Source organism: Schistocerca piceifrons, chromosome 1 (genome assembly GCF_021461385.2).
Source record: "Schistocerca piceifrons isolate TAMUIC-IGC-003096 chromosome 1, iqSchPice1.1, whole genome shotgun sequence".
NCBI lineage: Eukaryota > Metazoa > Arthropoda > Insecta > Orthoptera > Acrididae > Schistocerca > Schistocerca piceifrons.
The window spans coordinates 930,771,571-930,782,092 of record NC_060138.1 but is presented as its reverse complement, the minus strand read 5'-3'; positions in this window follow the sequence as shown (position 1 = coordinate 930,782,092).

The window sequence follows — 10,522 nt, the reverse complement described above, 5'->3', positions numbered from 1 at the left end:
GGGAAAAATTCTCAGTATTTACTGTTCCCCATTCTGAGGCTTCCCTTAGAAAGTATCCAAAAGCAAATTTGATCTTCTTGGGATCTTCCCAATTTTTTGGTAAAGCTTGGTGAAATCTTTTTAAGAAATGGTTTGGATGTACTTCTCCATCTGGCTTAAATTTAGGGAATTGTCTAGATGACCTTGAACTAGCTCCCCATTGCAAATCAGTCATCGCTTCACTAGTTAATACAATTAGGTGAAGTTACCATTTTTTCTACTTTATCTTGGATAAGCTTAAATACTCTTCACAGGTTGTCCATACCTGGTATCACTAAGTTCGGATGAGGGAATAGGTGATATGTTTCCAGATGTTCAAAAATGTGTGTGAAATCTTATGGGACTTAACTGCTAAGGTCATCAGTCCCTAGGCTTACACACTACTTAACCTAAATTATCCTAAGGACAAACATACACAACCATGCACGAGTGAGGACTCGAACCTCCGCCAGGATCAGCCACACAGTCCATGACTGCAGCGACTTAGACCGCTCAGCTAATCCCGTGCGGCTTCCAGATGTTATTCTCTCAGTAAACTTTCGATCTATAATTTCTCCAAATTGTTCCTCCAAAATAATTACATTTATAACATCAGAGTTAGCTATTTTCTCTTTGTAATTTCTTTCTACATTATATACTTGTGTATTGACACCTGTAATTTGCGATTGAATGATTGGCATTAACTCATTCTGCTTATCTACACTCTCTTGCAAAGTATACAACCCATAACTTACCTCACTAATATTGTACACGTTTTCAAAAGATCCTAACTTTTCAGTAAGTTCGGATTCTACAGTATTACATTTGCTCTTAATGTTAAGTTTTAACCTTTTCGATAAATATTGGAAAGTGTTACTCTGTTTTTGACTAAGGTCAGTAAACATATTATTTATATGAGTGGTCAAAGAATTGGTCAATTTCTTTAAATCTGCTTTTAAATTCTCTACTTTATGACTTATTGTGTCGAACTCAGTCTTCAAAGCACACATGCCTTAGCATAGATTATTAAATTCTTTGCTTTGAGAGACGACTTTCGCGTTTAACAAACGTAAATTTGTCTTCTGAATATTTAGAGTTTCACTCTTAGCATTTAAAGCTTCACTCTCGGTATTTAATTGAGAATTTACTAAGTCTAGTTCTTTACTTGGAGTCGCACTCTGAACATTTAATTGAGAATTTAAGGAGTTTAAATGAAGACTCTGAGCTTTGATTAAATTTATCAACTCAGCCCAGTCAGGCACGTCTTTGCTAATTTTCATGGCCATAGCTGGGTCTTGAGTTTCCCCAACCTGATGTATCTTTCCCATACTTTTATATGCATTAGCTCTTGCAAGCATTTAAAACTAACTTTAAATATGTTAATTACACAATAAAAGTTCACTCAACAGTATCTTCTACAAATTCGTACTAAAGTAATGAAGTTTTTTTTCACGTTCACCCAGCATATAATTCACGTTGTGTAGATGAGTGGATGTGGAGGCAGGTCAGCACTGGTGAACAGCAGATGGAGCCGGCGGCGTTGGTTGTAGGTTGGTTTCCGCGTCTGCATCCCTGTAAAGTGTGTGAGAGCTGTATACTCCCCACACTGGATCTTCTTGGTTGAAGCGTTCTATGCATACTTCTTCTTAGAGAAATACGTCGAAATCTTCTTTTTATGTTTTTATCGTTGCGACTTTTTATTTTTTCACCGTTTTTCCATTTAAATTTTGCTCCATTGGATACTTGAGCATATTCCAATTTCTCGGAGTAATTACCTTGTTTTATCAAGTTTGGTTATCATGGCAACAAGTAACGGCTTCTTTTCTCGTTTTTGACTTAAAATACCTGTTTTATTGGTCCTGTCACGATCGCCACATTCTAACATTTTCGGCTTAAAGCGTGTGTGTGAATCTGGGTTATTTCGGTTTATTCCCCCAAACCACCTTCCACTTCTTTATGAGGTGACTTAGTTGGAATTTACAGCCACTCTTCTTTACTGGATAGCCTGCTGCTGGAAACCATCTTGACTTTTTCTCTGTCGAATAACGCTAGGTACAGGAATTTTTAGACTCTTTCTACTTACGAAATAAGTAGGCATACGAACTTTTCTTCTCGCCAGTTAACGATGTATTTGACTTTCATATGCAATAAAACTTTCACTTTCAACATAAATATATAACTTCTGGTTAGTCCCTCGTACCGTCGAACGTCAAAAACAAACTAAATTATAGTTAAAAGAAAGTTGGCTTTGATATCATAACTTTTCTTAACATAAATCAGAAAATAAGTCTTGGCTATAGCAAGGTTATGTCAAGAGTTTTCAAGAGTTCTGTTTCAACTGTCTTTGTTTTAATAACAATAGTGAATGACCCAATAAGCACAAAGCTGCATATAAACTCCATGGTTCTTCCTTGCACACTCACTAAAACATCTATGGATTGCCAACAGGTACTTGTCGGTGCCTTCTTCCGCTGTGTCTACTTCCTTCCTGTGACTGATTTTAAACCTGCACACAGAAACATGTGATACACAGTAGGTAGGATTCTATCATCCCACACTCATATCCAGAATATCCTGAGTTCGAGACGGTAGAAGGCTGAGTGTTCTAGATTTTACACAGAAATTCTCGAATCACTATATATTTCAAAAAATTCAAGCATCTATTGAATCAAACATCCAGAAGTAAGTGCAAGTATAGCCTGTTTTTGAAGTTTTCTGTCAAAGTGAATGTTCGAAATGAGCAAATAATTTCTAAAGTTATTTCAGAGAAAAGTTTTAACAAATAACAAGACCTACATAATGTTCATTTTCATTTTGTGTGTATTACAAGTTCGAAAGAACTTCAACTAATAGGTGGATCCCGTCGTTTTCACTCAAGAAATAATGCAAGTGCCTCATTTGTAGAAATCATGCGAATTAGCTGATTTAACTGCCCCCCCCCCCAAATCACGCACACAAATACATACACATATACTTATAATTTTAGTCACACCATTGACCTTAGCATATTTATCCAAGTGCAAGGAGAATGTTGATACAGTTGTTCAGATTAACCCATATAAAAGGGCATTAGACCGAGAACTATTTCACAGTGTTGCAAAATACGATTTACAGAAAACATAAGCGATATAACGTACCATGTCTGCCATTCAGCAAAGCTGGGAAGTAGTGAGGGACTCAATAAGTCAAACTTTGACATCACCAGTCTTGGAATCTGGCCAGGTAGTTGTCAAACAAACACAGAGGCCCTTCACTTCTACCACTGATCTACGTTCCTATAAAACTTAATTTCCGCAATTGTTGTTCATTTACATTTTAAAACCAAGACAAATTACACTTCCTTACTTTGCGAAGGTGAGCTGCCTCTGCTTTGTTTGCCTCATCTTTTGATGACTGCCAGTGTAATTTATTTATTTATTTATTCATCCGTGGAACAATAAATATTGTATGGATATCGTCAGATTACAACACATGAGCACACATTTACATTTACAATTAAACAGGTTTCTCATGTTTTGTGTAGTTTTTATAACTAGTCATACACATATTTATAATTACATAATATTTTGGTGATAATGTCATATGTTGCTAATAATCTACATCTATGTTAAATATTCTTTTACAGTATAACAACTTTTACTTACTAAAAAGGTTTTAAGCTTTTGTCTGAAAGTGAGGGGCTCATTTATTTCTTTAATTTCTTGTGGTAATTTGTTGTACAGTTTTATCCCATTGTAAAATATACTTTTTTGCGTCTTTGCCTTGTTCTTTCTATCTAGATGGAGGTGGTGACAAGCTCTTGTTTCATGGTCATGTATTAGGCTGTTTGTGTTGTACATGTTGAGATTTTTCTTAATGAACATTATGTTCTGAAAGATATACTCACAAGAAACAGTTAGAATTCCTAGCTTTCTAAATAATTCTAGACAGTGGGCCCTGTTGTTGCTAATTGTTATTATCCTTATGGCTCTTTTTTGTACTTTGAACACAGTTTGTATGTTACTGGCACTTGTTCCCCAAAACATGATCCCATAGCTGAGGACTGGGTGTAGATATCCGTAATATGTTATTTTAAGACAGGTATTATTGCATACCAGTGCAAGGATTCTAAGAGCATAGCATGCTGTGGATAGTTTCTTTGCCAAAATGTTGACTTGGTTTGTCCATTTCAGTTGGCTGTCTACACTCATCCCTAAGAATTTGGTACTTGTTACACATTCTAATTCATTCTTATTAACTTTTATTCTAGTGGCATTGTTTTTTTGTTCAATTGGAAGTTAATATAGTTAGTTTTCTTTACATTTAGGGTTACTTTATTTTTTAATGACCAGTTGTGGACATCATTGAGAGCCTCGTTTGCTCTTTCTGACAGTTGTGTTGGATTTTCACCTGTTATTACTATGTTGCTGTCATCAGCAAAAAGTATTTTTTCGCCGTGTCTGATACTTTGTGAGAAGTCGTTAATGTATATAAGAAACAATATAGGGCCTAATACACTTCCCTGTGGGACGCCTATATTCACATTTTCTGGGTCAGACAGGTGTTTTATAAGGGAATTGTTTGAAACTTGTGATATCTCAACTCGTTGAACTCTGTTTTCCAAGTATGATTTGAACCACTTCTTTGTCACACCTCTTATTCCCATTTGCCCTAATTTATGAAGTAAGATTTTGTGGTCAACTGTATCAAAGGCCTTGGACAAGTCTAAAAAGATACCACTTACATTTTCACCTTTGTCCAGTGCTTCTAAAATTACTTTAGTGAACTGTGCTATAGCATATTGTGTGCCTTTTCCGGGCCTAAAACCAAATTGGTCATTGGAAAGAACATTGTATTTATTCAGGTAATTTAGCAGTCTCTTTTTGACTAGTATTTCTATTATTTTAGAAATGATAGACAGTATAGAGATCGGCCTGTAGTTCTCTACATTTTCCACATCTCCGTTTTTAAGGATAGGTATAACTTTTGCTTGTTTTAGGTACTCCGGAAAGTATCCAGATTCGAAAGATTCATTAATTATGTCTGTTAATGGGCCCTTTATGGAGTCTATACAATCTTTAATTACGCAGACTGGGATTTCATCAAGTCCTACTGAAGTTTTATTTTTTAGTTGGTGTACTACTAGTGCCACTTCCCTTTCTGTAGTTGGCAAGAGTACCATTGAGTTTGTTGGCTGGTTCTGAGTAGGTAAATCATACGTATCTGGAAATTTCTGCTGTAATTTTTTTGCAATACTACTGAAATATGAGTTTACAAAATCAGCTAATTTTTTAGGGTTACCTAATGGTACATCTTTGTTTTTAATAAGTGAATTGAGGTCCTTTTTAGCAGAGTTAGATGTTTCCTGTTTGACGATGTTCCAGGCTGCTTTGCTCTTGTTTTCAGCTTCAAGTAATATTTTGTTGTTTGAAAGTTTTTTTGCGGCTAGCAACACCTTTCTGTAAATTTTCCTGTACTTTTTGTAGGATTGCAGAACTTCTGGGTTAGATACCTGTAGTCACCCACTGATTTCTCTTTGTAGTTTTAATTTGATAAAGAGTTTTGGGAAACATCTCTTCAAATCTGAGTTTAAAAATTGACATGAACTTGATAAATTTCTGATTTGCGTTGGTTTCTGCATAGACTTCCCTCGAATCTTCATATTCTAGCTGGGATTTAAACTGATGCAGGGCTGATTTGGAAAACATTCTTTTGTATGTACAAAGTTTAGGAGGAGTTTCTACATGAATGTTAGTTTTTAAGATCTGGCAGAGGTGGTCTGATAGGCCCAGGTTTTGGACAACAATATGACATTTTTTACTATCAATATCTGTAGCTACATGATCTATAGATGAGGAGGATTCTTTCGTTATTCTAGTTGGACAATTAACAAGGGAGGATATTCCATAACAGCTTAGAATATTCACATATATGTTGCTAGCCTTATCAGGCTTCATCATATTAATGTTTAAGTCACCACAGATAATTACATTTGCTTTTGGTCCAGAAACCTTGTCTAAGCTTTGATCCAGTTTTGAGAAGAATATATCAATGTCTCCACTAGGAGAGCGGTACACACAAAATATGACTAATTTTTTTGCTATGCCAGGTCCTGTTATTTCAACAGCGGAAAGTTCGAAATGTTTGTCCTCACCTAGATCTAAAAGATCATATCTTACTTTAAATGACATACCTTTTTTTACATAGATACATGAACCTCCACCATTCATTGAGATTCTGCTATAGTAACATGCAAGGTCAAATGAGGCTAATGCAATGTGTTCAGTTTGCTTCCCTTTGCACCAGTGTTCAGTGATACACAAAATTTGGCTATCAAATTTTTTCAATTCTACTTCTAGCTGTTGTGCTTTGTTCTTTATGGCTTGAATGTTTTGGTGAAACACTGTTAGGCATTTGTTTTCACTTATCTTGGTGGCGCCTTTCCCTTTAGACCTGATGCTAAAAAAACCTTCAGATGAGCTGGTGGCATGGTTATTCTTCTGTTGATGACAGTGGAGGTGAGTCTGTTGCTGGTTTGACTTGGAAGTTGGTGTATCTGAAGGTATCTGCCTTATGTTAGTCTTGTAACTGAGGCCGGGTACCAAAAATCCTGCAGAGTTGAAAGTTTCCTGGTTCTTGTGCTTCTTCTGTTTGCTTCTGTTACTGCTGATGATGGTGAAGCTGGTGAAAAGTCTTTCACTGTTGAAGACTGAGGAGCAGCCAATACTGATGAAAGGTCATTGGGTGTTGGCACATCAGGCGCTTTTTTTTTCTTGTTAATGATGCAGTTGCGTAGTATGTAGCAGCTTCTGCTGAAGCTGCTTTGGAAACTTCTGTCCTAGTTGAATCATTTATCTCAGCTGTTTTTGACGAAAGTGGAGATTCTAGTGCTGGACCTGTTGTCAGTGATTCATTTTCATTTTCTTGTTGGAAATTTTCAGTTGCTGTGTTTGGTGGTGGAAGTGGTATGGTCGTGCTACTCTTGTCCTTAACTGCCTTCACTGCATTAAGGATTACTCGACTAATGAATGATTTTCCGAGTTTATTTCTGTGAAGCCCATGCCTTGTAAAATGACTTCTCTCTGCGGATGGTACGTCCACATATGTGGCATTTGGGAGGCTTCGGCAGATTTTCTCAAATTTCCTATTAGTAACTGTGATTTCTTTGTTGACACAGGATTCTTCTATAAGATCATGTCTTTGAGGGATACTGGCAATGAAGAAGTTAACATCTGTAATTTTCTGTAATGTACTTCTTAGAGCTCTTGTGGCGAGTTTGCCCTCGTTCCTATAAACATCATTAGCACCTCCTATTATTAGACAGTTGCTTCGCGCAAAGGGACACCCGGTTTCGTTATTCCACTAACCTTGAATATAGTTTGCATGTTACACAAAATGTCGGCTAAGCCCTTTCCGTGACTGTCTGAAAGTATGAAAATATCTTCTTTTTTCTTCTTACCTGTATTGGTAGATATCTTGTTTGCACGATAAGTATGTTCCATGTATTTTCTGGTATTTCCTTTCTTGTTATTACAGGACTTCGTAGGCCTACTGAAATGATTTGTGGTCGCTGCATTTGATGAAAGTACTTCCTTTCTTTGGCTCTTTTCACATATTTCATATTCATCACACGTTAAAAATTCAAACTTATTTGCTTGTGGGAGACGAAAGTTATTTTCGTTACGATTAACACGACAAAACTTTTTAGGCCTAATAAAGTTACCGTTTTGTTCGTTTACAACCGTTTCACTACCATTTGAATGGTCTATCACTTCTTCCTGCTTCTGTACACTATCTATCACTGATTCAAGCTTCTCTACATATAGTTTAGCTAACATAAGATCATATTTTAATGAAGAAGTCGTGCATTCTTCTTCGCATTCCGTTTGTAAACACACGATATGACGATAGTTACAGTGCACATTTCCACAGTCACAGGTCATGTTTTTTTCCTCTAAGACATTTAAACATTGACGATGGATCCATTTCTGTGACCACGAACATAATTTAACACCATATTTCACCTTCTTACTGCATTTTACACACACAGGATTTAAAAACTCGTAATTTTCCGCGGATCGGTCTATTAGTACGTTTACATGCGCCGCCATCTTCCTACACGCGCCGTTCTGGCGTATTTTTCTTTATTCGTGAGTGAACAGTGGGAAACGCTTGGTAAGTATAGCATACAGGTTCAAAGATATTGGTTTTCCAGGACAAATTTTTGCATCCATGGATTTGGGCAAAAATTGATTCAAAATTACTAGCTGTATCAAGCCACAATTCTGAGAATACAAGCAGACCCCTCGGGAAATGATGCCCAGCCATCAATCTGATGTATACTTAGGCAGTGTCACTAACTCGACAGTGGGTATGGCCAGTGTTCTGTTGTACTGTCTGCACTGACATGCTAGATATCCAGCAAGATATTTGTATCCTTCAACGCCACTGGCAGGAACCAATGTTATTGATGAAATATCAGAATCCCATTCTGTGAGATCTAGGTCTTTGATCTCATTTATGTCCTTCAACCATTGGCAATGCCTCAACCATATCCGGCAGGATGTTCCCAAACACTGCTTCAGTCTCAAATCTTCCTTCTTCACCAGGTGTAACCCGTTGACTGCTGGAGGCGTACCATCTGCATGGTGTGCTGAGGCACCGCGGCCTGCTGCGTAATCCGGCTACCTGCGCTGCTTGCTGTTCCTCATTGCCGCCGCCGGGACCGGATCAGCCCGCGCTGCCCAACCCACCCTGTGCTGAATATTTCTCGGCTGATTACGACTCACGCCGAGCCAGCGTGAATTTTAGACTTCGAGCTGTAATATCTCAGGCAATAGTTTTTGTACAGAAATCAGATTTGGCCTTCTTGTACAGCTTTATGCGTTCTCTTAAGAATAATAATGAAACAAATTTTACTAGCCATATTGAGCCAGAAAATTGTAGGTAGATCGGCCAAAAAAATAGGCGCCCGAAAAATTTCGAAGTTTGGCTTCTTTCATCTCCTGAACTAATGCTATTACGAACGTGAAATTTGGCAGATAGTAACCTAAGAACACAAGGTACGTAAATATATAGTTTCATTTCCATAGCACTTTGCCGGCCGGAGTGGCCGAGCGGTTAAAGGCGCTACAGTCTGGAACCGCACGACCGCTACGGTCGCAGGTTCGAATCCTGCCTTGGGCATGGATGTGTGTGATGTCCTTAGGTTAGTTAGGTTTAAGTAGTTCTAAGTTCTAGGGGACTTATGACCACAGAAGTTGAGTCCCATAGTGCTCAGAGCCATTTGAACCATAGCACTTTCCAGTACTGAATGAATTAAGAACAAAACTGAAGATTTTGTAAAAACGTCAAAAACGCGATATTTTCGTTCTGATTTTGTTGAAAAACTATCAACATAACTGTAAAACATATCAAGCTGTATAACTGGAATAAAAGTTGAGCGCAAAAATCAGACCTGAAAACAATGTAAACTTCGGATTCGTATATCTAGTAGAGTGAACACATTATGAAAATGAAATTTAGAGTGCAATAGATTGACAGCACAACTATAAGGAATAAAACTTTTTATTCCCTATTATTTTCTAATAATCGACAAATTAGTCGGAAAGATGTTGATGTTTATGAAAAGATGAAAGCAGGGTATATTCGATACTTCTTTTATAAATATTGTTTTCTATTAATGCGTTAAAGCCAGTCTCATTCGAACAATAAATTTTAAGCCCCCACCCTCCCCAGAACAATGAGTTTAATTTCCAACACTGGCTAACGACAGAGGCAAAGTAGCAAGAAAAATAGCAATGAGAATAGAGTTTTAGCTTTGGCATGTTGTTTCTCGTTGATCAAAGGCGTTTAAATCAGTTATGGAAAACAGGTTTTGTACAGGTAGACCGAATGTGGTCTATATTTGTACTACTAAGTATAAAAGAATATAACGTGTTAATAATTTAAATGTATTGTACATAGCTTAATATATGGGTCTTGTTATACTGGCGCAATGTACTCAGTGTAATTACATTTGCTACAATACAGATATTACGCCATCTCAATCACCAAGTCCGTTAATTTGCCAGTAAACTGCTACATATGAAGAAATCAGGCTTCGTTTGAATAATTTTACACCTCTTGCATCTATTTCCCATCCTTCTTTTCAATCTGGGCTTTGGATTGGCACTGGCGAAGTTAAAAATAGATTTACATTCTTTTTACATTTTTGCCTTTTTTTTAAGGAATTCATTCAGAAATGTCAATTAATTTTCTCAGATTTAGTTCCCACTAATTACTAATGGTTCTTTGTGTGATAAGTCTCAAAGCAGGATACAACATGTAATGGAACATTGCAAGTTTTGCATTTGGTATCTAGTTTCCCGGCGCACTTTCTGTTTCGTGCAAATCACGCATCTGCGCATTAGCATACTTTTCTGCGAATATTCACCCACGATAAGAGCCAGAAAATGCCTCCCTGCGAATTGCAGAGGATTCTCGTCATTGTAGCGCCTTCCCCTATCAGCTTTTCCCCATTCTG